The sequence below is a fragment of the Protopterus annectens genome, chromosome 1.part0, assembly GCF_019279795.1.
Source record: "Protopterus annectens isolate FY-2018-M chromosome 1.part0, PAN1.0, whole genome shotgun sequence".
Taxonomy (NCBI): Eukaryota; Metazoa; Chordata; order Ceratodontiformes; family Protopteridae; genus Protopterus; species Protopterus annectens.
In genome coordinates, this window is record NC_056725.1 from 631,967,223 (window position 1) to 631,991,572 (window position 24,350).

Consider the following 24,350-nt stretch of genomic DNA (forward strand, 5'->3'; position numbering starts at 1 on the left):
GTGTGTGTCCTCAGAAGTCTAGAGTGGGTGTGGGAGAAATATGACTAACATTTTGCAAATGTATTATAGATCATGGGATTGGTTGATGTTGTTACATTGGAGGGTGAAAAGGGCTTTATTTTCACTTATTTTCTGGGTGTCCATAGAAGATTTTTATAAATAATTAAGACAATGCAGACAGCCTGTGCAGATTTTTGAAGAAATTTGTTTACCTAAGAGCTGGCTTAGATCATGCACCATACAATGTTAAATTAAGGCTGGACCAATAAATCCCCCCAAAATATGAAGACACAGTACAGCTATTGTGAAGAATAAACATTTCAGGGTATGGTTATCAGATAAATACACTTCAGTGGTTAAGATTATTAGTGATGAGTCAAGGGAATGCAATGAAAACTATGATGTTTGCAAAGGGACTATTAGGGAATGACTAAATAATGTAGAAAATGGCTAAGATAAAAAACAGGGATAGATTAAAATATGGCCAGAGTAGCTGGAAGTATTAAAAGAAGAAACCATGAAAGATGCTGAAGAAGGAAAGGAGACTGCTGGGAAGGCTAGATATGAGCTTAATGTAAATCTGCACGGTAACGAATCCAAAAGAGTAACAGAACAATTATTGTATTTTTAGAAGTCACTGGCTGCCCAAAGAGCATTTGCCTATTAAAAGGTAAGAGAATGGTCCATAAAGTTATACAGATGCAGAAACAGAATGGATTTTAGAAGTGTTTGTTACATATTATAGCTTTTCCTATGGTCAAGGAGAGAATGAAGTCATGGAACTGATGATATGACATCTAAACAGTATCAGATTACCCCATGTAATGGAAATTAGAGTGGCATAAATATTAAAAAGTATGCTAGGGAAGAGAATGATAAAATAATTAATATGCAAAGGAATGTAAAGTCTCTGAAGGAAGATGGCCTCCCAAGGCTTTGAGCTGAACAGGGAGTAAATGCTGGATAAATTTCCAGGGCGCTTTAATAAAGTAATACAAATAAGATAGTATCTATGTGTTGGAAACAGGCAGTGGTAATGATTACACACAAAGTGAGAAGGAAACAAGCATGCTATAGAAGAAAAAAAATTAAGAAATGCTGTGTTGGTCCATTAATAGAGAACACAAAGACACTGGAATACTGATGCCATATAATAACTTTTATTGGACCAACACAGGTTTTGCAATTGCTCAGTCTTTTGTGCATGCATGAACTCTTTGTCGGGTAACTCCAGACAAATGGCTTCTATCAGCACAGAAGCTTAAGTAATTATAAAATATATACTGGTCAAATAAAAGGTATTACATCACACCTTTGTTCAGTGTCTTTGTGTTCAGCATGCTAAGCAGCAATTTCTATACAGATCTAGCACTACTGCTTGAATGCCATTTTAGTGGTGACAAATTGATGGATATCAGTCACTGTGGTTTTAATAAAGGAATGTTGAGAGTGAATAATGTGTACACAAGTCCAATTTACTGATGTTCCACAAAAACAGCAGTGGGAAGCCTGCAGTGTAAGGGCGCCCACAGGCAGGTGCAAGGGGGTGCACTTGCACCCCCCTGGAATCAACTGGCCAGGAGATTAATTTACTTCTAATTTAAAAAAAAAAAAATTTTTAAGGATGTTCTTCTTTAAGAACTTCCTTTGGGTGCAGTCGTACAAATGGAACAGGTGCTTGCAACCTGTTTTTTTCTTCTCCATACGTGCGACCGATGGTTTACGTCTTCATCTTCCGCATCCGTGCATGGAATTTGATCTCCAGAAGCTGCCTGGACTTAGGACGAGCATACAAGTGAGAGAGGTAGGTGTGTACATGTGTTTTTAAGTGATTAAGAGGTGTACAGTGTGTGTGTGTGTGTGTGTGTGTGTGTGTGTGTGTGTGTGTGTGTGTGTGTGTGTCGGGAGGCCTTGATCTTAGGCTTTAAAATACAACCCGGTTAACTGTGAGTGGAAGAAAGTATGTTGCTTAAACCTGAAAACTCAAAGGGGTATGTAAGATAAAGTGAAGAGCATTGGAGGGCTCAATGAGACTTCAGAGATGCATTTGGACTGGGGAACATTTCAGTAAAAGATGCTGACTGGTACTTGAAATGCAGTTGATCTTGCCAACAGTGCATAGTGATAACATAGGGAACCTGTCTAGTTTATTAGCATCTATAATATTGGAGGTTAGAAGACTAAAATATGACATCATTATCTGTAAAACAGGAACTTGAATGTAAGTCTGACTACGGTAAGAAACTTGGTTAAAAGTGATGTTCTTCATTTAAATAAGTTTGTTCGAGAGCTGCAGAGTTCATAAAAGTTGGTGTCTATAATAAGTAATTTAAATTTATAAGAATATTATTATTCTTGCTTAAAAAAAATCAGTGACCAATTTAGAAGATTGTATTTGGTTTTATTCACATAAAGCTGTTCATGAATTTCTGCACGAGCTGCTTAGAATCGACTTTGTGTGTCATAAAATACATTCAAACAATTACAAATATTTTTTACATATCAAAGTATTTGTCACATCAGTGGTGTGAGTTCCCAATATATCATATATGCACGTAATTTAAACCCCATTCACTATAGAAATAACAACGTTGTATACATCAGTTAAGTTAATGTGAATTATTGTCCTGTGCTAGAAAGTCTGACATATCTTTGAAGAAAACAATTTATGGAAACACACACACACACACATTATATATATATATATATATATATATATATATATATATATATATATACATATATATATAAAAAAGAGAGAGAGAGAGAAATACAGAAAAAGAGAGAGATCAAGGGCCTACTCATAAGAGCTATTTCAGAGGCCATCCCTCATCACAATATCCAATATCTTACAGGCGACTGAGGGATGATCTCTGCCTCATTTAAGAGTGCCTCAACTGACTCCAACTAACTGTGTGTGTGTGTGTGTGTGTGTGTGTGTGTGTGTGTGGGGGGGGGTCATACTGTTCAGTTATCCAGATTTTTGCCTCATATTTTCGGATTCTTTCTCATAAAATTGTGTTTTTCTGGCAAATCATTGAGGACTGAACTCAGAAAATAATGGCAGACATTTGAGCTTTAGACTTCATATCTTTCAGAAGCTGTGGTGGTGGTGCTGCGGTAGTGTTGTCGCCTCACAGTATGATGCTGTCCGGTTCGATTCTCAGTTAGAGTGTCTTCTGCATGGAGACATGCGTGAATGGATGTACCTTTGTTGAAGGTTGTGTGTCAGGCCTGGCAAGCCAGTATGTAAAAATCAACTGCCAATCATTAGTGGACTGGCTGCTGTGATGACCCCTAACTGGGAAAAGCTGAAAGACACAAACAAGCTTCATATCTTTCAGAAAATGCATACTAATGTAAAACATGTTGTTCTATCTACTTTCTAAGGAGGTAGGGGGATGAATGTGTTGGACTAATACCTCTCAACTGCACAGAATCTCCAGATTTTTGCATTGCATTTTTGGTCTGTTCCTCAAAGATTCTGTTTGACAAATCACTAGGATGAGCTAAGGATGAAAGTTACTAAATAAATGACATGCATTTGAGTTTCAGACTTGATATCCTTCAGAAAATATATTCTAACACAAATCCTGTTATTCTAGCAACTTTCTAAATGTGTCCCCAGTTTGGGGCCTTTGTGTGTGTGTGTGTGTGTGTGTGTGTGTGTGTGTGTGTGTGTGTGTGTGTGTGTGTAGTATAAGGGAGGTAGCATACCCCTCAGCTGTCAGTGTTTCTGCAGAATGTCCAGATTTTTGCCCCATATTCCTCCTAAAAAAGATTGAAGTTGCTAAATAGTTTTAGACATATCCTTTAGAAAAATGCATACCAACACAAATCCTGTTATTCTAGCAATTTTATAAGTTCATGAAAGCAATATTTATAATCTGTCCCTGTTTATTTTTGGCTTTGTCCAGATTTCTTGCACTAAGAAGTTGAGGTGTGTGTGTGTGTGAGAGAGAGAGACAAACAGACAGCGAGAGAGAGAGAGAGAGAGAGAGAGAGATTGATTGATCAATGGACATGCTGCACCTCAGAAAATCCAAATCCCATCGAGCTACGCGCTCGAGAGACTTGAACTTCAGCACTGAAATAAATAGGACATGCTGGAGGGACAGATTCATAACCCAGAGGCTCCCTTCACTCTGGAATAAAATCCCAGTCCAGGTTAGGCAGAGTCCCTCATTGACTCTCTTCAAGAAGAATCTTGATGAGTGGATGGGAGATCGTAGGTTTACCCCGGGTATCACTTCTGTGTCACTGTTAGACAGAGGCACAGTATACTAACCTCGAAAAAGGGCGGGGGAGAGAGAGAGAGAGAGAGAGAGAGAGAGAGGGACTGGGGAGAGAGAGAGAGAGAGAGAGAGAGAGATGCCTTTTCAAGGCATTGTGAGCTTCAACGGAAGCAAAGGTTACTGCTGCTCATGCTGTCTGCTTAAAATGTGCAACTGTTTTGTTTAGCAAATGGTATTATTATTGTGGTATAGAAGTTTAAAGCAGTGTTAGCACAGTAGGTAGAATACTTGCATCTTGATGCAAAGGGCTGTATGTTCTATTCCTACAGCATGTACATTTGTATTTTAAGGGGATATGGTACCGCAGTCCTTAGTATGTCCTCCTTTGGATGAAACACCTAATAACTATGAACCTGTTTTTCAGCTTGCCACCCCATTCCCTATTGTAATATACCAGCTAATCATGTATTTTAATGTAACACAGGCAATGTATTATTCAAGGGCAACATGCACTGAATTTGTAAATGAAACACTGAAATATAAAGTTGTTTTCTAGCAACAACTTCTTCATTGGTTTCAAATCTCTTTAATGTGGAATTATTCGGATGACTTTTACTTCTGCAGAGATTATGCATATTGACTGATATTGGTGGATTGTATGACGGGCGTTTGAGTGGCCCTTTATGGTTGAAATGTTTTGAATTGGGCAGGTTGTCATTATTGGTTCATATGATTTGTTTCATTGCTTAAAGGAAAAATGTTCAGAATTATACATTTAAAACACACTCTAACAAGTGGTGCTGTATTATACAAGGGGTATAATTCAATTATTATGTAGTATAATTAATACAGTCAGGAAGGTAAATCAAAGAACTTTTGCATGGTTCTAAAGATGTGCAAGGAGCCTATAATTTGAAAATAGCCCAAAGGTAAACTTACCCTGCCACTGTCCAGATGCATTTTCTTTGAATGTGGGTTTCAATGCTGTTTCAGTGAATGTGGGTTTCAAAGGTAGAGAAGTTTTAATGCTAAGTCTGTTTTCATTGTATGACTTTTGCTCTGTTTAGGTTTAGTAAATGTCTATCAGTGTTTATGCTATAAAATTTGAAATAAAAGTTTTAAATGAAATCCAAATATCTGTAATCATTGTAGAAGTAAAGCATAAAACAGTATGTACACTGAGATATTTGAACAGTATCTATGACAAATGGGGAGAAATAGCCAAGTAATGGGACACTGGAATGGCTGCGTGGGAGGGCAGAAGGGGTGGGGCTGCATGGGCGGGGCTCTGGGTTTGCACCCCCCTGCAAAAAATCCTGCGGGCTCCCTTGCTGCAGTGGTAGTACTGTTGAGTGCAGAAAGCCTTCAACAGTGTGGGGTGGGACGCTCTTACTGCCTGCTGGTGAGACCGGATCTCCTAAGGTCCATTATAGACTTATAAATATTTTTGAGGGTTCTAATGATAGAAGTAAGGTGAATGTGCATCTTTTAGGTTCTTTTCTGTATTTAGGTAAAGTTGCCTGGGTTGCCTAATGTTCTTTGTTATTTGTAATGTATACTGAGACATCAGAATTACTAACTTGTTCTTCAGCATCATGAAGTAATTTGTCAGCTGAGATTTAATGCTTTCAATCACTTGGGGGTCAAAGAAACAGTTAAACATTTTGCTTAAAGTAAGATATTTGCACTAGTGAATAATTTTGAGCAAAAGTAAATGACAGTATTGGTCTGTGCATGTGTTATTATTTTAGGTAGTTGACAGTTATTTTTTAACAGATTGCGAGTGTAACTGTGATGATGTCATGACTATAAATGTACTTAAGTTGAGTTTATTTCTCACAAAGAAGTCTGAAGAAATTGTTATTCCACCATAAGAATGAAAGCACTCATTTATTCTTTTAAATAAAAATTTGCTGTCAGTCTTTTTGGTACTCAAGGTTTATTATTTTGAGTTGATTTTGTATACGTATTTTATCATGGCCATTGGCTTCTGTTGAAAGTATTTATACAGACTGAGAAAGAGGCTCAGAATTGTGCTGTATGCAATGCTTATTACAATGAAATTGCAAGAGAACACATGCTTTCTTAATCATTTCCAGGAAGATCATGTAGTAAAACTGGAACAGATTTGTTTTAGTATTAAGACTGCATGTATAAGACCTGGGCTGACTGTTATTAGAGGTTTCCTGAGGTAAAAAAATTAACAGATAATTTGAGAAGAATTGTGATGAATGCACCAAAAGCTATAATTTTAAGGCATGGGATTTGATACATAGTAATCAAATAATGGTCCATTACATAGGCAGTACAGTGACTCATAGAATAAGACCTCTGCATAACAGCACCAGGGTTTATCTTCTGACCTTTAGTTACTGTCTTTATTGAGTTTGCATGTTTTCCTACTATAATAGTATATAATAGAATAGTATGAATTTTCTTGAGGTACTTCAGACGTCTTCCACCTCACATAGCCACTGGTTGAGAATATTCTGAACTGTCCATATATATTGCATTTACACACTTGCTTTTCTGGCCTGGAGAAGGATTAAAAGGGGTTTGAGGTAGACCACTTTACTCACCCAGTCAATATAAATTCAAGAAAGAAAAAAAACCCTCACGTATGGAATTCAGGAGAAATTTAGAACAAAGTGATTTCAATATAGTGCTTCTAGTCTGAATTATGTACAATCAAGTAGTCTAGTTGAGAGGATAGTGCAGACTGTCCAGAACATTAGGAAAACTATAATACTACACTTATGCATTTAATAAAACTAACTGCAGTTTTGTAGTTAAGTAGTTTCTGAATAATTAGTATCTGGAAGCAAAATATAGAAATGTAAAACAGATAGCTCAACAGACACATACGGTTTTTATACAAACATGGAAACATGCACCCACATGCACACACAGATACACACACACATATATCTATGTATGCATGTATCTATCTAAACATTCTGTTAAAAGACTGATTGTTTTGCAAAAGATAAATTCAGAAAACTGTCAATTAAAAACTATAACACATACATGTTTTACACAGAGCAACCCCCATGCACCCCTATGAAGGGACTTAGCTCCCCACTCCCTAAGTTATATATACCAAGTCGATAGTCACACCACAGTGGAGAAGAAGGAGAAAACCTTGAAAAGTCCACTGCTCACCTACTGTGGTAAAACTTACCACAACATTAACTTTCTGAGACTGAGAACACTGACAAATGAGGCACCACCCTGCACTACATATTTTATGTTAAAACAGAGAGTGTGTGTGTAGACAAATAAACAACTATACTAACATGCATAATCCTGGTCATGTGGAGGACAGCTGTTAAAAGAAGGGCTGACAATCAATAATCTCTTAGATAACTGCCTCTCACACAGAGGGATGTGAAGGCCAAGAGTGGTTACTTTTAATAGACCCTGATGAAACAAAGGTGTGATAATACCAAGATAACCATTGGAACATGTATAGATCTACTCAAACAGTACCAGGAACTTAATTATAGATTTACTCAACAAGTATCAGGAACATTATATGCATGCCTTTGGTTACTGTAGGGGAAATGTGACCAAATCTGTAATACCAGTCCATTGAATGGTAAAGAATCGTGTGTTTCAATTACATACTTTAATATGGGATAACTAAAATAGAATGGAACTGTCAGTGACCAGAAATCTGTTAAGTAAAATATGCTTGTTTTCTTTTCAGCTGAAAAAGAAATTTAGCTTTACTGTTTCACTGTTAATAAGCTACAGTTGAAAAAAACGAGTGGTGCGTTGAAGTTGCTATACTGGAGGTTGCAGCACACACAATTTGACCTATTTCTACCAAATTACACTGATGTTTCCCTTCTTGCATTGTACCCTGCAAGTGCAGAAAAAATATTGAGTTAATTACATCATCTAAAGAGAGAACTGCTGCATTGTCCACCCCCCAAAAGAAAGAAAACTAGGTTTTGTTTTGTGAGTGAACTGTCGCACTTTGCGAAACAAAATGAAGAACTTTAGTATAAACCTTCACAAGTATGGGTCAGCACATGATAGTTCCTCAAGATAGGAGTGAGTGTCTTCAGGAGAGACATGAGGCTACTAATAACTCTGTAGTTTACACGAACAGATGACTGCAGCAAAGACAATCCACCTTTAACGAAATGAGTAAAGAAGATGAAATTAAAGCCCACCTCATTATCTTTGAGAGGTATACCACCTGGGATAACTGGGTTCAGTCTTGGATAAAATGTTATCTTCACAACATGTAATGCATGCACTCAAGGCCTACATGGATATCAAAGGTAAAAAATATTGGGACACTCAAAACATTAAATAAAAAATTGCTAGCTGGGGAGTTGGGGCTGGTGTGAATTCTGGAATATGAGTAAAGAAAATTATTAATGGGACATTTAATTTAAGTAAAACAATAATACCAATCTAGGACATGTTTTACATTTATGATTAGAAAGTGAAAAATGAAAGTAAAATTTTAAAATCTTTATCACTTCATAGATCTAAAAGAGCTCTCACAAGTAACTTACATATTTTGGCTTTTTATGAGTGATCCTAAAAGTACTGATACATTGGTTCTGCAAACTGAAAGGTTACTAGTTACTAAAGTACTGTTTTAAACTGTGTGACGTAAGCCTGTAATTTATGTGTGCAGATGTCTTTAAACAAAAATGTCTCAGAAACAAAAGTACTATCCAGCAAAGGTGTATGAAAACATCAAAATGCAAACTAACCAAAATTTGTCCAACAATTTTGTTTTTACATCAAGAATACTTCAGAGAAGAACTGAAATAGTAGGTTTTAGGCATGTGAAGAAGGGGGCATATTGCTATACATTGTTAACATACTAATAGGAATGCAGCATCTAACAAACACGTTGACAATGAAAATGAAAATGCTGTGAATATCACAAACATGCTTTCTAACCCAAATACTGAAAATGAAATTGGCGTGATGGAGCATCATAAAGTAGCGGCTAGACATTTGCTCCTATGATGTCTCACAGTTGGTGTATAGGGTTAAAGCTGTGAGCTTCAGCTCCTGTGATAGTTTGATTCTGTCAGTTCTCATTTGCTATTATATAACCTTGAACAAGTCACTTAACCCGCCACTGTGCCTGAGTCACTCCTGAAAAAGAACTGTGTGTCCAGTGGACCTGTCTTGTTAACAAATGGGTTTTATTATTTAATTGCTGCATAGTGGCACCAGTACCCTCCAGGAAGAAGTATAGAACTAACTCGAAAAACAAGCCATTGTGGTAGAATCACATCAATAGGCTGTATAACAGAAGGAAGAAAATCATGGCAAAAACTGGGTGGTTGCAGCAACCAGCAGGGTAAAACCACTCTCATCAAGCTAAACAAACATCTCAGAAGACAAATAAAGTCTACCAAAGCCAAATTTGAGGTAAAGTTGGCATCCCAGGCCAAAGACAACCGCAAGACATTATTTAGCTATGCCAACAACCTCATAGGCAACACACAATTGCGTGCAGAGCTCATTGTAAATGGAGCCACCTATACTGAGCCAGAAGATATAGCAAACCTAATGGCCCACAAATTCACCTCCAACTTTACCCCTGTCTCTCTCTCAACCTTCCCTCAGGAAATATTGTCAAATATAACTCTCCATGCTGTCACTATGGACAGGTCCTTAATACTCTCTCTAAATACAAGAATACTGCATCAATGCACCCAGACAATATCCCAAGATACCTTCTAAATAGCATGAAACATGACCTATGTTTGTCCTCTGGAATGCCTATTTAACTGTAATGTCCAAACAGGCTTTGTGCCTCATGAATGGAGAACAGCAACAGTCCCTGGAAAATGCAGACCCATAAGTCTCACTAGCTTCATATGCAAAGCCACGTAAGCAATTCTCATGGAAATGATCAGTAGTGATATAATAAACCTCCAGACACTGGAGCCAACCCATTTTGGTTTCATCAAAGGCAGGTCATGCCTACTCAACCTGGCGGACTTCTTGAGAAGGTCACCAAAGCAATGGAAGAGGGAAAAATAGTTCACACTGTCTACCTTGACCTGGCCAAGGCATTTGACACAATCCCCCACTTGAGCATTGCTGACAAATTTAAGAGGTTAGGTACAAACTCTTATCTCACCCAGTGGATAGCCAGCTGGCTTACAGACAGAACCCATTAAGTTAGAACTGGGGAGTCCACCTCCAGTGGTCAATCACAAGTGGAGTCCCTCAGGGATTGGTCCTGGCACTGCCCCTTTTTGGCATTTACTTATCTAAAGTCAAGGCCAATGACAATGATGCTGGCTAACTAAATTTACAGATGATTGCAAATTAGGAGCTGTCAGTGAATCACCCACAAACACAAATGCTCTCCAGGAATGACTGACACAAAAACAAACTAGTGTCAGAGCTGTGGACTACAACTAAATGTGAAGAAATGCATAATAGTACCCACTGGGAAGTCATCCATGCTTGGTAACTATCATATTGCCAACATACTCCAGGAGTTGACACAGTAGTCAGGGACTTGCGGACACACATAAACAGTAATCTGTCCTTTGACCATCACTTGTCTACAGTAGTGAGGAAATCATTCGACGCTGTATAACTTATAAACAAAGGCATGGAGTCTAGGTCCAAAGACGTCATTCTTTCACTGCATTTGGCACTCATCAGACCTATCGTTGAGTACAATGCTCCCTTTGGTATGTAACTAATCATGCATATCCAACAATTGGAATGTCCACGAGGTTCTTCACTAAAAGAATACAGGGCGTAAATAACATGTCCGATGAAGACTGCCTCAAGGCCGTATCCCTGTTTTTTGCTTCCTACAGGCTGTTGAGGGGAGCTCTATGCCTTGCATACAAGGCATTTTCATACCCCACTCTGATGGACCTCCTGCATATTTGCAAAACAAACAGCACCAGAATCACCCATACTAAAGACTTAAACATTGCCTGTGATATAAACAGGACATGCTGAGGAGGCAGGTATGTATCCCAGAGACTACCCCTTCTCTGGAACATGATCCCAATTCATGCGAAGCAGAGTTCTTCCCTAACCCAAATCAAGTATAACTTAGAAAACTGGATGGGGAATAGGAAATTCATCCCTGGTTTGGCACCTTTGTCTCTGATGGACACAGGCAGGCTGGACATGGTTCATCTCCTATGCCCCTGCTTACACTTATCAAGGGTATCAGAACTTGTTAGAGATTTGGGATGCATAGCTAGGCTTAAAAAGGCCCTTGTGTTTGTTAGCCTACTACACACTTATGAACCTATGGAATAGTCGAATCAGCATATTGTCCCTGTGCCCCTACTAGGTATGATACAGGTGGATGGCAAAGAACTGATGGGCTTACTAGATTCTGGGAAAATGGTCACACTTATTGAAGAGCCATGGGGTATTACTCATAGTTGTTATGTGAATGTGTAAAGTCAGTTCACACTGTTTACATGTTTATGTAGCAAAGGTACAAATCACAGAGGCCATTTACACTGCCTTGCCTTTGCTCTTGCATGTTAAGTAGTATTGTTCTTTTCTTACACTGTGTTACTCTGCAGCTCCTTCTACCAACAGTATTTATATCCATAACCATTTGGTTCCAGGTCATCGTTCTCTCAGTTTGTTCAGGTCTCCCTTTTCTCAAAAGGCGTTTGCAATATATCCTAATGGCTGCCATGAAGATGCAGTTCTCATGGCTCAAATTGCCCTCTCACTGTATGGATCCCTGTTATTGCATCATTCATTTGCGTAAAACAACATGCCAAAGTCATATACTGAAACTTTTGATCCACTCATCAGCCAAAGCGCACCACAATGAAAGCATGTCTGCAATCACTAACAATAAATCAAACATCTGAGTGTAAAAACATGTATGGTGACACACACCCATATTCATATACACATATTGCAAGTCCAAATTCATACAGTTAAAGTTGTGTTGCTTTTAACCTGTATATCAGTAACAGCAAATGCATAACATCATTATAAACACTTAACTTTAACTGTCATCTTATGCCATTGCTAACAAACTTGAAATCTTCCTCTACCAGTTTTCTGTATTTATACTGCCTTTTTTCATTCATGAAGGCATCCCCTCAGTAAAGTAGTGTGTATCCTGGCAAAACAATACATTGGTGAAAATGCAGTATATTAGACTTCAGTCACTTCAAATTATGTACTTATATCCTGTGTAGCATAATTAATAAATGACACAAAAATTAATTTCAAAGTATCTTTCACATTGACATTATGACTACTTCCTCATGCAGTTCCAGTGCTGTTGTCATGAATTACCATTTATATATGACACTTATGTCATTAGTGTTTACATGAATCACCTGAATGTGACTGTGAGATCAATGACAAATGCAGGCCTCCTGGTAGTCATTGTTATTTAACATCAATATGAACTGTTTCTCAATAAGTTCTAATACTGACATTGTTTTCTTACTTGATTAAGTTTGCAGTTTCCATAATCATTTGCTGCCTGTCCCAAGTGATCACAACTTAATATGGTGGTCTTAATATTATTCACATAAATTCAAACTTGTTTATTAATGTGTTGTATGCAAATTAGATTTACTCTTGCTTATCTCTATGAATCGCACTAAGACACAAATGTGTAACTCAACAAATCCACACAAATGGGCCTTAGGTAGCTGTGAATGAGCTGCACACAGCAGCTCTGAATCAAACTTTCATCATAAATGCACGGACAAGCCAAATATATCCCAGATGTCCCTATGCTTAGAAAAGGGAAAAACGGAGTCAGACATACTTGAGTCTACATAATTGTGATGCATGATCCATGCCCATCCAGGTGACACATCTCATCACCTTAAATAACTTATAATAGCTTATATGACGTGATAATGACAAGCACATGAAGGTTTATTTATACAGTAAAGTAAAAAATATTGGGAGGGGGATTTTTGCTGATGCAGTACTAAAATGGCATGCTAAAAAAAGGATTAATGCACGACCTTCAGGTTTATTGTTCAAATAAAGATAACAGCATAACAGCACAGAAGCAGAAAGAGATGTATGCAACTTAAGAAGTAATGCCTTCATAAATGAAATGTATTTAAATGGAAAGGAAATGTGAAAGCATTCCTTTAAAACCTTATCTATGTGACAAAGCTCTATGGTAAAACCAAACTTACAATAATAGCAGTTCAATGTTTAATGCCCCTACTTGGTACTAAGGTTTGGTTATGGTGATGTCATGCCTCAGAGAGTGTCATTCCAAACCTGAGAACCACAGCTTTGAACCAATACTCTTCATTCTGGTACTGGCACTTCAGAATATGGCAGCATCGGTGATGACACAATGCTGAGCTGTAAGCTGGTCTGACAAGGAGACCAAATCATGATCTACCTTCTAAAGTATTTGTACCTGAGTCATCAGTGCACAACACAAAGTGGAAACAATTGCCATCTGGCAAGACTTGGGTGAGCACCAGTCACCCTTGACAGGGCTCAACCACTCTGGCCTCCTCTGCTGCCACAGGAATGATGATCTACAGAGGTTTAGACCTGACCAGCTGACAGTAGGTAGAACGTGATGGCGAGAAGGCCAGATTTGTACAGTAAGTACTTTTACATATTTTTAATTTTTTAATTTTATCCAAAATAGGTTTAAAACTCATACTATATAAATATTGCACAAATGCAGGTAAATGCAAATATGTATCTATATGTAATTCAAAGGTATGAGTAGGCATAAGCATATCTGTAATCAGAAATGCATCAAAGGCATGTTTATGTGCCGATATATTGTTGTGTATTCATTCAAATATATAAGTACACATATATATAATATGTAAAATACAAATATAAATATTTAAACCTGTAGAAGTATACTTATATATATTTGTGTGTGTGAGTGTGTCTGCGTGTGCGTGTGTGTGTGTGTGTGTGTGTGTGTGTGTGTGTGTGTGTGTGTGTGTGTGTGTGTGTGTGTGTGTGTGTGTGTGTGTGTGTGTGTGTGTGTGTGTGTGTGTGTGTGTGTGTGCGTGTGTGTATCTTCATTTATCACCAACACCAGGATAAGCTGTATCCCTAAATGTGAACAAATACCTGTACATACATTACATGTCCTCACTGTCCCTTCTTCACTCACTTTATTACTTCTGTCAATTTCTCTCCTCTGTCTTTCTCTCTAAATATACCACAAGCCTGCTTTTCTCTCACTTTGTATTGCAATTCCTGTTTATATTATACTAACTTACCTTTAATTTCTCTATAACAGGCTAACATTTCTGTAACTATTAAATCATTGTTATATTCTAAAAGACAACCACCGGCAGCTCAAGCAGGCTGAAAGTCCAAGCCAGAACAGAAATACAGTATATCAAAAAACTCAGCGGAAAGAATGTCTCTAGAAACTTCCAGTTACTTCACAGATTTAATTGTATAAACCTCAGAACAACTAGCTAAACAGCTTTTACACAATGTGCTTCATCAGGTTTAAAACTTGCAGTAACAACAGAACCATTTAAATAACCTCATTCAGTGACATAATCCTAATTAACACACTCATCAACAAATCAGTATTAGTGAAATATAAACATCCTAGTTTAAACAATAAAAACATTTATTACTTCACTGGTCACATTTCTAAAAATGGTTTTAAATTACACATTTCTTTCAACCCTGGTAACTGATAAGACCTTAAAATATTAATCCATTTTATTTCTAGATCTCCACTTCTACTTACCAAATTCCTACTTCTATCACAGTTTTTAATCCCTTGTAAAATTAAAAATTTCATAGGTTCATAGGTTGGTACTGGGCTATTGGCCCTAGGGCCTATACAAGCCTAGTCATAACAATTCCCTGGATATTTCTTCCCACAATATTTACTTCCCTGGACCCCTGTCTAGCAGGGCGACTGACATGATCCCCAGGGTGAATTTCCTATCTCCCATCCAGTCATCAAGGTTCCTTTTGAAGAGGGCCAAGGAGGCACTCTGCTTGACATGTATGGGCAGTCTATTCCAGAGTATGGGGAGTCTCTGGGTCAGGAACCTATCCCTCCAGCATATTTTGTTCATTGTGATGACAAGGTTTAGATCCCTTGAGCACGTGGCTCTGAGGGATTGGGATTTCTTTAAGTGGAGCATGTCCAACAGCTTAAGGTTTGACATAGCCTTGTATGTTAAGCAAAGATCGCCTCTGAGTAGATGATATGCCACAGAATATAGATGGAGTTTTTTTAGATGGTCAGCATAGGGCATCTGCTTTAGGCCTGTGATTCTTTTAGTGAGGTATTTCTGCGGCCCTTCCAGCTGTTGCAGATGTCTTGTGAGGTACATACCAAATGGGACGTTATACTCTATAATGGGTCTAATAAGGGATGAGTACAGTGGGACAATGACCTCCTTTTTTCTGGATGAAAAGCCCTTAGTGATGAGGTGTGACACATAGGATTTCCTCACTGTTTTGGCAATGTGGTTATCGACGGTGAGACCACTGTCCACCTATGTCCCTAAGTCTCTCATCACACTTTTGATGTCTAGTGGACTGCCACCTATGTGGTATTTCATGGGTACATGTTTTTTTCCAAAGGGGATAACTATACATTTCTTGGCATTAAGCTTGAGCCCATGGCTCTGGCACCAGGCACCAGGCATCTGTTTCTGTAAGGCCCTTTTGTAGAATATCCACATCATTTGGGGATTCAATAATGTATCCTAGTTTGCAATCATCTGCGAACTTTGTTAGCCACATTCCCTTAGTGTAGACCTGTACTTCAGAGAAGTAGATGCCAAGCAAGAGTGGTCCTAGGACTGAACCCTGAGGTACTCCACTTGTCACTTGTCTGGAGCTGGATTTGGAGTCGGCTACTTTTACAGTCTGGGTTCTGTCAATAAGCCAGTTGGCAACCCATTGAGTGACATAGGGATTTATGCACAGCGTAGTAAGTTTATCTATGATTTCATTTCAGAGTGGGGGATGGTGTCGAAGGCCTTGGTGAAGTCCAGATAGGCTTTGTGGACCACCTTACCCTCATCTACAGCTCTAGAGACTGCTTCAAAATAGTCAATCAGGTTCAGGAGACAAGATCGGCACTTCACGTACCCAAACTGGGTGGGGTCCAGTGTTTGAAGGTTGCCAATGCCTTTATTTATAAGTTACATGATAATGCACTCCATGCCCTTGCAGAGCAGGCTCATCAGACTGATGGGATGGTAGTTCCCAGGATCCAAGGTGGATCCCCCCTTGTGAAGTGGGATAACTGTAGCTGTGCACCACTCAGTGGGCACAAAGCCTGAGTTGAGGCTATGATTAAACAGAACACTTAGGTGAGGTGCCAGTTCATTTTGTAGTTCATGTATTACACAGCTCAGGATGTCATCTGGTCCCATGGATGCTGTATTCGTAGCTTTGGAGAGTGTGGTTTCTACCTGTGTGGCTGTGATCACTGGAAGTTTGCAATCTTTTGGTATTGAGATGGGCCCTTTAGGGGGTGAGAGTTGGGTGAAGTTGGCACTAAATCAATCTGCCAGGATAGTGGCAATATCCTTGGGATCAGTATATTTAATGACATTCTGTTGTAGCTCAGAGCAGATCTGAGCATTGGCATTTAGATTCTTGACATAACTATAGAATGCCTCGTGGTTGTCTTTGGAATCTTTGGCAATTTTATTTTTGCAACTAGCTTTTGAGGATTTTATGAGGGATCTCAGCTTCTTACTGAAGCTGGTGATGGAGTTTTTTGCATCCTGGGATTTTCCTCTTTTCTGCAACAGTTTCTTTCTTCTGTTGTATAGTTTGTTTATAGCAGGGGACCACCATATTGGCTTCCATTTTTTGGAGGAGACCATCTTGGTTCTATCTGGGATTCATGCATGAGTGGATGTATTCATACAGTGCCTTAGTGTAGGATTCAGCAGTCGAACTTTCAGATCCCATCTGCATGGGTGTCATGAAGTTTGCCACTTCTGACTTCAGTAGCATGAAGTTGGCTTTGGAGAAGTCTTTTATGGAGGTTTCCTTACTGGAGGGTGGGATGTAGATGTCAAGGGTGATTTGCTTATGGTCAGACCTGACAAATGAGGGGGAGACCACTGGTGTGGAGCATCTATTTCCCATGTTGGTAATGACCAGGTCTAGGATATTGGAGCTCTTGGTGGGACAATGGATTAGTTGATCCAGGGCGTTGGAATTTATGAATTTCAAGAACCGTTGGGAAAAGGTGTTGGTACCTGAATAGTTTTCCCAGTTAATGGCAGGGTAGTTGAAATCACCCAGTATTAGGGTGTTTGTTGTATCTTAATATTTTCCAGTATGTTTAGAAAGATGTAGTGAGAATCTTGGGGCATGGTGGGGGATCTGTAGCAAGCTAAAATTTGGATTGCAGTCTTACCTAGTGTTAGTTGCACCTGGAGAATTTCAGATGCATTGTGTTGGGCAACTAGCCTGGAGGTGTGAATATCCTTGGTGAATATGGACCCTCCTCCACCGTTAGTGTTTCGGTCTTGGTTTTGTGGCCGAAAAGTGTGGTAAGAGTTGTAGACTGGTATTGCAGGGATGTTCTCTGGAGCCTTGAACCAGGTCTCAGGTACTGCACAGATATCGATGTTCTCCATTTTTAGGAGTGCCTCAAGAGAGTGTATTTTGAGGTTTAGATTTCTAGCATTGAGTAGCCTTACCTTCAGATTTTGCATGCTTGTATCTGTTACAGTGGTGGTTTTGTCCTTTGAACCTTGCCTAAAAAAGGCACTATAGGGGTGACAAGAGCTTTGGCCAGTAACCTGAATCCCAGGGGTGACAGGTGCAGGCCATCTCTGGCAAAGCATTGTGGTTTGTCGAACATGTCTTCCCAGGCAGACAGATACTGGATCCCCTTTGAATGACACCAGAAGCTTAGCCAATTGTTGAAGTCAATCATTTTGTCCTTATACTGTGGTATCATTCTGGTCGAAGGCAGGATGCTACTCAGTGCTAGGGCCATACCTGCCTGGGCCACATGATCTGATAGCTCTTCCATGTCTCTTTTCATGTAGTCCAGGGAGGTACGTCTCAAGTCATTCACTCCAACATGGACAATGACAGAGTTGTATTTGTACTTGTTGTGGAGTGACTTGAGTGCATGCGTTATGTGGCGGATCCTGGCATCTGACAGGCAGCTGATTGTAATTTTCTCCTTATTCAGTCTGGTGAGTGGGACATCAGTGTGCCTGACTATAGAGTCACCTATGACTAAAGTGTTGGGTACATTGTCTTTCCTTAGGGGCTGTTGTTGGGTGGCACACTGGTGTTGTGAGCTATGTGTCACTTTGGTTGTGACTGGTGTCTGTTTGCATTTCAGCTTCAGAGGTCCTTGTTGCTTGGTCAGGTTAATGTTAAGGGCCTCCACATATATGGAGTTAGTGTTGCTATGTGTGGGTGTTGATGGTGTGTGTTTTGAAGGACTATGAGTTGCTTGAGGTGTAGTGCAGGTGTTAACCTTCTCCTCTTGACTGTCTAGCACAATCTTGGCCGGAGAGAGCTTTGCTTCCAGTTTGGCTATGTAAGTGCATCTCTCGCAGGTTGTTGTGTTGGGTGGTAGGAGGAGAGGGTTTTCTGTATACATGAGGCAGTTGCCACATTGCCCGAGTATGCCCAGATTCACCATGTGGACAGAAGAAATCACCGGAAGCTGACCCTTGGACATGCCTGTTTAGGTGCTTTTTTTGTAAAGTACAAGAGCTGTTTTTCCTTACCTTTGCAAGGTACTTTGCAATTATAGGCTGTTTAGTGCCTACAATTAATTTCTCCTTACTGACAAGGAGAGTTGAGTGCTTGTATCAGTTTCAGGCTTCCTAGTGCTTTCCAGCAGGTTCTAGAGCAAGTGCTAGTCACAGGGGTTCAGATTTTAGTGCTACTACTGAGAAACCATCTAGTTCTAAGGGAAAATTTGAATAACAGAATTTCTGGAACTTGGAATAGTTTAACTGCAGCCCTGCGGTGCTGCATGATGCAAAAAATGCGCAAACACATGCGTTTCTAAGCCAGAAAGTTGAAAGGGATAGAAATCAACCCAAAAAGGCTAATAAAATTACAATTTCAGAGCTGGAACCCCCTCCTCTAGTGTTAGGCAATACAATGCTCACTACTCCCACTGGTAAGCAGTAGGACTTCCCTCTACCACAGCAAGGTCTGGATAGCTCTGAACACAGAAAATAAAATCCTGACCCAGGCAAAGCCTGGGATCTGGACGATACTGGCTAGGAAAAGTGGAAAACGAGCAAAGGAAATGGAAGCACTGAAAAGCTATTTCCCTCTAAATGCAAAGTTTGTTTTTAGGAAGGGTAAGAACTTAAAACAAAGGTTGTGCTTTTTGGGATTCATGCATGAGTGGATGTGTTCATACAGTGCCTTAGTGTAGGATTCAGCAGTCGAACTTTCAGATCCCATCTGCATGGGTGCCATGAAGTTTGCCACTTCTGACTTCAGTAGCATGAAGTTGGCTTTGGAGAAGTTTTTTACGGAGGTTTCCTTACTGGGGGGCGGGGGTGGGATGTAGATGTCAAGGGTGATTTGCTTATGGTCAGACCTGACAAATGAGGGGGTGACCACTGGTGTGGAGCATCTATTTCCCATGTTGGTAATGACCAGGTCTAGGATATTGGAGCCCCTGGTGGGACAATGGATTAGTTGATCCAAGGCATTGGAATTTATGAATTTCAAGAACCGTTGGGAAAAGGTGTTGGTACCTGAATAGTTTTCCCAGTTAATGGCAGGGTAGTTGAAATCACCCAGTATTAGGGTGTTTGTTGTATCTTAATATTTTCCAGTATGTTTAGAAAGATGTAGCGAGAATCTTGGGGGCATGGTGGGGGATCTGTAGCAAGCTACAATTTGGATTGCAGTCTTACCTAGTGTTAGTTGCACCTGGAGAATTTCAGATGCATTGTGTTGGGCAACTAGCCTGGAGGTGTAAATATCCTTGGTGAATATGGACCCTCCTTCACCTTTAGTGTTTCGGTCTTGGTTTTGTGGTCGAAAAGTGTGGTAAGAGTTGTAGACTGGTATTGCAGGGGTGTTCTCTGGAGCCTTGAACCAGGTCTCAGTTACTGCACAGATATCGATGTTCTCCATTTTTAGGAGTGCCTCAAAAGAGTGATTTTGAGGTTTAGATTTCTAGCATTGAGTAGCCTTACCTTCAGATTTTGCATGCTTGTATCTGTTACGGTGGTGGTTTTGTCCTTTGAACCATGCCTAAAAAGGCACTATAGAGGTGGCAAGAGCTTTAGTCAGTAACCTGAATCCCAGGGGTGACAGGTGCAGACCATCTCTGGCAAAGCATCATGGTTTGTCAAGCAAGTCTTCCCAGGCAGACAGATACTGGATCCCCTTTGAATGACACCAGAAGCTTAGTCAATTGTTGAAGTCAATCATTTTGTCCTTATACTGTGGTATCATTCTGGTCGAAGGCAGGATGCTACTCAGGGCTAGGGCCATACCTGCCTGGGCCACATGATCCGAGAGCTCTTCCATGTCTCTTTTCATGTAGTCCAGGGAGGTAATGCCTCAAGTCATTCACTCCAACATGGACAATGACAGAGTCGTATTTGTACTTGTTGTGAAGTGACTTGAGTGCATGCATTATGTGGCGGATCCTGGCAACTGACAGGCAGCTGATTGTAATTTTCTCCTTGTTCAGCCTGGTGAGTGGGACATCAGTGTGCCTGACTATAGAGTCACCTATGACTAAAGTGTTGGGTACATTGTCTGCCTTAGGGGCTGTTGTTGGGTGGCACACTGGTGTTGTGAGCTATGTGTCACTTTGGTTGTGACTGGTGTTTGTTTGCGTTTCAGCTTCAGAGGTCCTTGGTGCTTGGTCAGGTTAATGTTATAGGCCTCCACATATGTGGATTTAGTGTTGCTATGTGTGGGTATTGATGGTGTGTGTTTTGAAGGGCTATGAGTTGCTTGAGGTGTAGTGCAGGTGTTAACCTTCTCCTCCTGACTGTCTAGCACAATCTTGGCCGGAGAGAGCTTTGCTTCCAGTTTGGCTATGTAAGTGCATCTCTCACAGGTTGTTGTGTTGGGTGGTAGGAGGAGAGGATTGTCTGTGTACATGAGGCAGTTGCCACATTGCCCAAGTACGCCCAGATTCACCATGTGGACAGGAGAAATCACCAGAAGCTGACCCTTGGACATGCCTGTTTAGGTGCTTTTTTTGTAAAGTACAAGAGCTGTTTTCCCTTACCTTTGCAAGGTACTTTGCAATTATAGGCTGTTTAGTGCCTACGATTAATTTCTCCTTACTGACAATGAGAGTTGAGTATTTGTATCGGTTTCAGGCTTCCTAGTGCTTTCCAGCAGGTTCTAGAGCAAGTGCTAGTCACAGGGGTTCAGATTTTAGTGCTACTACTGAGAAACCAGCTAGTTCTAAGGGAAAATTTGAATAACAGAATTTCTGGAACCTAGAATAGTTTAACTACAGCCCTGTGGTGCTGCATGATGCAAAAAATGCGCAAACACACGTGTTTCTAAGCCAGAAAGTTGAAAGGGATAGAAATCAGCCCAAAAAGGCTAATAAAATTACAATTTCGGAGCTGGAACCCCCTCCTCTAGTGTTAGGCAATACAATGCTCACTACTCCCACTGGTAAGCAGTAGGACTTCCCTCTACCACAGCAAGGTCTGGATAGCTCTGAACACAGAAAATAAAATCCTGACCCAGGCAAAGCCTGGGATCTGGACGATACTGGCTAGGAAAAGTGGAAAACGAGCAAAGGAAATGGAAGCACTGAAAAGCTATTTCCCTCTAAATGCAAAGTTTGTTTTTAGGAAGGGTAAGAACTTAAAACAAAGGTTGTGCTATAAAGATCTCAGAATAAGACAGAAAACAGTACTGCAAAAGAAGGGCACATTTCCATATCATAATTGTACTTGTGTGCTTATAAACAGAAATTCTTTCTTTCTTCATCCAGTTATAAAAACTGAATATAGATCTAATAGTTATGCAACCTGTAACACCATTATATTGCTACCTGTATGAAATGTAACTCATTCTGCATAGTTGAGACAAACAGAAAACTTAAAGAAAGGATTACTGGACATATGTCGGATGTAAAGACATAAGTGAAGAGAAATGCTTTGGCAAAGTATATAACAGAGAATGATGAAACAAACCCCTTTAAATTTTTAATTTTACAAGGGATGAAAAACTGTGATAGAAGTAGGAATTTGGTAGGTAGAGCTGAAGCTCTAGAAGTAAAAATGGACGAATATTTTAAGGTCTTATCGATTACCAGGGTTGAATGAAATGTGTAATTTAAAACCATTTTTAAAAGTGAGACTACTAAAATAACAAATTTTTATTTTTTACTGTTTTAACTAGGATGTTTATAGTTGACTATTACTTTATATGTTTGCCTTTAAGAGATGATTATGTTAATTAGAATGATGTTACTGAATGAGGTTATTTAAATGGTTCTGTTATTGCCTGCAAGTTTTAAACCTGGCAAAGCACATTGTGTGAAAGCTGTTGAGCTAGTTGTTCTGAAGTTTATATATTAAATCTGTGAAGTACCAAATTTTTTGAGATGTTCTTTGGTAAATCATTGTCATATTACTTGTTTCTGCTCTTAACCAGTGCTATTTTATTATGTCTAATTTGTTATAATTTTTTAAAATGTGGATTTTTTGTATTAATTTTAAACACTGTGAACATATTGTTCTTAAAATGTTTTGTAATACGTTGTAGCTTTTTGCCCCAGGCCTTTGATGAAACTGGGCTCCTGCCAAGTCAGACTTTCAAATGTCAATAAATAAATAAAATCAATTTATCTGTCTATTCATATATGTGCATGTGGATCTGTGTGTGTGTGTGTGTGTATATATATATATATATATATATATATATATATATATTGATATTATATATATATATATATATATATATATATATATATATATATATATATATATATATATATATATATATATATATATATATATATATATATTATATATATATATATATATATATATATATATATATATATATATATATATATATAAACAGAAAATAACTTATTTGCATTGTCACATAATTTCATGTACTGTAAGGGAATGACTTGGTTTGTGTAGGCCACAAAATGTTTAGTAATATGATAATTGTATAAGATAGTCATTTATTCCAAAAGATTAACTATATGAACACGATGGCTGAATTCAGCCACCACATCCTAGTCAGAGTGGAGGCAGAGGTAAGTGTTAAAGTGGCAAGTGAATTATCAGCACAGATGTTACTGAAAAAATGCACTGTTTGATTGCTTCTGTATACATTCCTACTTAATCCCCTTAAATGCTTATATTAATTAAGCAGCAGATTATCAAAACACACATTGCCATGAAACATTGCAACCTACTATAAAAGTAAATATGTTTTGCTTAATGCAAGTTGAAGTGGAAAGATATTGTAGCTTCTAATTGTTGCTTTTTATGTGTATGTACAGCTTGTGTATAGCTTGTCTCTTGGAGGAGAAGTTAAAGCGTGTTGCAAATTCCCACGCTATTACTTAAAAATGTAAGTAGATTATGCAAGTGATAGTGGAAAGCAGAAACTGCAATGGAAACGTATACGCAGGTTACAGAAAATACCCATCCCCAAAGACACAAACTGTATATGTAACAATTGGAAGGAAGTAATATAGTTTTTTTAGTTTGACTTGCATTAAAGAAGCACTTATTAACGCAGATAGATTAAGCACAATGTATGTATGAAAATCTGTGCCTTACTGTTTTCCTGCTTTATAAATTAATGCAAATAGCAAAACCCAATAGAAATGTGTACAGAAATAAGCACACATATTAGCTAATGCAAGAATAACTTCAGTGTCTTGCTGAATAATAAACATAATCTTGTCAGAAATATTTTAAACATACCTCTGAGATAGTTCAGCAACCATCCCCTATGTGCTCTCTATGCAGCAGAAGAGGAGATATCAGGTATCTTATATCTTATAACAGGGCTCAGTAGAACATGACATTGAACAGGCTGACTGAAGTTGTTTGCGAGAATGCAAAATAAAATAAATAAAAAATATAAATATATACACAAACACACACACACAGATATATATAAATAAAAACACTGCCGCTATTTCGTGAGTAC